Source organism: Silene latifolia, chromosome Y (genome assembly GCF_048544455.1).
Source record: "Silene latifolia isolate original U9 population chromosome Y, ASM4854445v1, whole genome shotgun sequence".
In the NCBI taxonomy this organism is placed as follows: domain Eukaryota; kingdom Viridiplantae; phylum Streptophyta; class Magnoliopsida; order Caryophyllales; family Caryophyllaceae; genus Silene; species Silene latifolia.
The window spans coordinates 336511036-336515271 of NC_133538.1; the positions used below are offsets into that span (position 1 = coordinate 336511036).

General features: G+C 34.7%; 1 long non-coding RNA gene across 2 annotated transcripts; it reads right to left on the minus strand.

Moving 5' to 3' along the window:
* Positions 1-244: 244 nt before the first annotated feature.
* Positions 245-3001, minus strand: LOC141633390 (uncharacterized). 2 transcript variants are annotated; one of them, XR_012538169.1, is made up of 4 exons: positions 2761-3001; positions 2536-2664; positions 2153-2325; positions 245-530 (listed from the first exon to the last, which is right to left on the minus strand). It is a non-coding gene; the product is annotated as an uncharacterized LOC141633390 (long non-coding RNA). The 2 variants fall into 2 exon arrangements; XR_012538170.1 differs by lacking the exon at positions 2153-2325.
* Positions 3002-4236: the final 1235 nt, after the last annotated feature.

Genomic DNA, 4236 nt, shown 5'->3' on the forward strand with positions numbered 1-4236 from the left:
TGCAAATTCTACTACTAGTACATTACTTAGTCAAAAACAAGAGGATGAAACCACGTTTAAATATCTTATATGCGATGGTGCTTGGCTATTTGCTCTGTCGAAAAGCTCCTAAACCCAACTTCCGCGACACTGGTTTTAAAAAACCCAACCTACACTTTCTCGAGGGCATCCATATGCGTGCTTCGCTTTTGATGTCAATTACATGGACTAGGAAAAAACATGCTAAATTTGAAATGAACTCGCAACTTAATCCACGAAAAGCACCAATTTCCCATTCTCATGACTGATAAATTACAAATATGTCTGCTACTAAACTAAAAGGAAATTAGAAGATTTTGAAACAAGTTCATCTGGGGATTTCTAGTTTAGTTTTACAAGTGTTGCACAACAGCAAACTCTAGAGATATGAAACCACATTAGGAAACTCTAAAAATATTACATGTTCCTTTGTGAAATAGATCTGCACATATGACACCTACGGTATGAACTACAACGTCTGGTGCAAGCCTGAGTTCACTAGTTTACCTGACCTGAAACCATGGGAAAAAAAATTAGCATCAGTTTTGCAAACTAAGGTAATGAATGTCGGACATTTCATTAATCAATCAAGCTGAAAACGAGACAGAGTAAGAAAATTAATCAAATTGAGAACTGCTCAAATCATGGCAAGTCAAAATGTCGAGTACAGGCAAAGCGAGAACCTATCCTATATACAAGCAGTCGAGCAAAGTAGCACTTTCTTCTTTTGATTGGAATAACATTGTGCACAAGGAGAAGGCGACTTCTAGGGAACTTGACATACCCATAGGACGTGAGTATTTTATCAAGGGACACACAAGAGTAACAAACAACAAGGTGCAACATAAGACAATGATGCAATTGGGTTAAAACTAATACCTTAGAAGTTAACAACATTTAAATCATAACCAATCTAGTAGCTTCAAAAGCAACCGCACCAAGTTGCAAAGTAACACACTAACACCCCAAGCATCAAATTTAGCCTCACATATGCAGCAACAACAACAGAAATAGACATCATATTAGCCATAGTTTAAGAGTACCAAACATATTGCTGTGGTTAAAATCAAAATATTAGAAACCATGTAAAAAATAACAAAGTTAAGAGTACCAAATGAATTTTCCGACTAGAAAACAGACCTGGCATCTAAGGCCTCTAGATCTACATGTACGTACTACTAGATGTCAAGGCAATTACTATCAGGATGGGGACCAAATTGGATTCATACATACAAGTCCAACTATGAGTTGAATGTATCATAAATTCATTCGGTTGAGCCTTACATTTTGGTGCATATCTTAGATTCTTATCTAAATAAAATGGAAAATATCAAGTTAATAACAAGGGATTTCACAGCGTACATTATCTAATAGTATAAGGCATGGATTCAATAAAACTCGTGGCGTTATTCATGTTAGGATGTTTGGCAGCTTTGGCTCTTCAAGTATATTATTACTCACCAATTTCACCTCAAATATTTCATCTACCTAGGCCTTCCCATACTCATCTTCTTCTTCCGGCTAACACCTACTTACAGGTTTATACTTAACTTTTGTTTTCGGCATCGTTATTATCGCTCTCGTTAATAACAATATTCATGCGACTGAGTAGCACTAGTGAGATTAGGTTACGATAGCTAAATTGTCGTCACAAAGGCTTAGATCAGACTTGATAAATGATATGATACCTGGTAGCACTAGCCATAGTTTGACCTTAAAATTCTCCTTTTTAAACATAACCCCAATAACAACAAGAACCATAAGGGCTTTAAGCATTTGTTGTACGGCTTGTCTATTGCATTAAACTTCGATACATTCAAACTACCACTTAATTAAAAACGTCTCTCGGTACAGAAAAGGAGCCACTTGGTATATCAAAATATTAACCACATACATAAAACATGGTCAGTTTATCTAACCCAAAATGAACTATTTCATATTACTCTTTACGTTTTAAAATACACAGATTTAAACCAATCTGGATACAACTTGGCATTACTACTGGTATCTAGTAATAATTCCATGTATATCCGTAGACTAGTCCCCAAGCAATTAATTATTCAATTCATAAAAACTAAAACCCAAATTAAAAGTAGCTATACTGATAAAAGATATTGACATGAGCCTACACTACCTCGACTTTCCGCGGATGAACGATTACATCTATCTTAACTAAACTGGCCATCACCACACCTACTGCCATCACCACCACCACCACCATCCCTGAACTGACCCCACAACCATCCTCGTCCCCGCCATCATTAGCTTGTACTGTTGATTGCCTTGCTAGAATAATTTGGTGTAAAACTACACCAAATTATAACACAAAAACTATTAAAAAAACGAAATTTGTAATGACCCAGAAAAATTCAGCAGCCAAATTACAACAAAACCCATTAAAATGGAAGCTAAATAATACTAAAAAAACCAGTAAAATTCAGCAAGCAAATTTCAATAAAAATCATGAAAATGTAAGCTAAATAAAACCAAAAAAAGGGATTAAAAGAGAGAACAAACCGCTAAAGATGAAGATTGGATGAGTAAGACAAAGAGACAAAAACAAACAAGCACAGCAACAAGATGCATGCTTGAATGTTTGCGTTTGCTATGAGTGTTACTGTGATTTGAACCCAACATTCTTTGGATCTGTACTTATGAAATGAGGATTACCAAATGCTTTAGCAATTTTGATTCTGTAAATATCACTTTAATTCAGAGATTAAAATAAGAATTGAAGCTAACCTTTCTTTTATAATAGACTGAATTCTGAAATCGGTTCTTGGGAAGGGTGGTAGAATCGGCGGTGGAAATGGTGGCCGACGGTGGAAGTAGCGGCCGACGGTGGAAGTGTGAGAGGTGATGGAAGTAGAGTGTTTGTGGTTGGTTTGTGGAGGGTGTTGAATTGTTTTAGTTAGATATAGAAATAGGAAAGCGCGTTAGAGAGTGACTTTAATTGGTTAGTTTGTACGGTTCGCATTGTAAATCATTTCGTACAGGATCTCGCCCCTCTCTCTCTCTCTCTCTCTCTCTCTCTATATATATATATATATATATATTTATATATATATATATATATATATATATATATATATATATAGGCGGGATCTCGTGAGTTGGGGTCTTATGGTGAGTTGTGAGTTGGGGAAATCAAGGGCTGAGATTAAAAGAAATCAAGGGCTGAGATTAAATGATAAATTAGAAGAAAAAAAAAGGAAAAATCGAAAAATACAAAAGCGCTGAAACATGAAAACAGAAACCTCATTCTAACGATATTCTCGCTCTCACTACATCTCTCTAGAAATCAAAAACAGAGAAAACTCAAAAATTAGAACGCCGACTATAGAAAACTCATTAAAAACCTAATAAGATTACACAAATTCGTTGATTTTTAGTTCAATAATCGAATTACGGTAATAATCTAAATTCGTTGATTTTTAGTGTATTCAATCGTATTTTCGAAATTAATGTACAATTCGTGAAATTCGTTGATTTTAATTGAATTGAATACTTGATTTTACTGTTTTCAGGTGTAAAAAGATGGACAACGAGATTAATAACAATGTTAGCGAAGAAATCAACTCGACAGTAAATATGGAACCATGTAATACTACTATTGATTCTTATCTCTTTATCCGCTGTTGTTTATAAATCAATTATTGATTTCTATGTGTTTCTCAGCTGTTATTTGATATTATTGTACTGTCACGCTTGTATTAGAGTAGAAAAAGAGAACTGTTATTCTGATATTAATGTACTATTATTAGCCTGAGTGTTTATAAATCAATTATTGATTTCTATGTGTTTCTCAAAATTGTTATTCGATATTATTATCTTTTCCTGGCTTGTATTAGAGTAGAAAAAGAGAACTCATTATTCGATATTAATGTACTATTATTGTAACAAAGACAAGAAACATGATTATATTATTCGACTGTTATTGTGATATTATTGTAATATTATTGTGGTATTGTTGAGCCTGATATTTTACACTACCGTCAGGCTAGAATTCGGCCTCAGCATTACCGTTCAGGCGAGTTCAACGTAGCGGTCCGGCAAGGAGACAAAGGCTAGAAGACTATATCAAAGTGACAGGCATCATAACAAAATACTGATCGGTACAACTCATGTCGAGGCATTATTATAAGTCAAGACAATACTGAAAGAAGACAGAGTGCATTGTCATTGTGGTACAACAAGACAACATGCATTGTCGGGTAC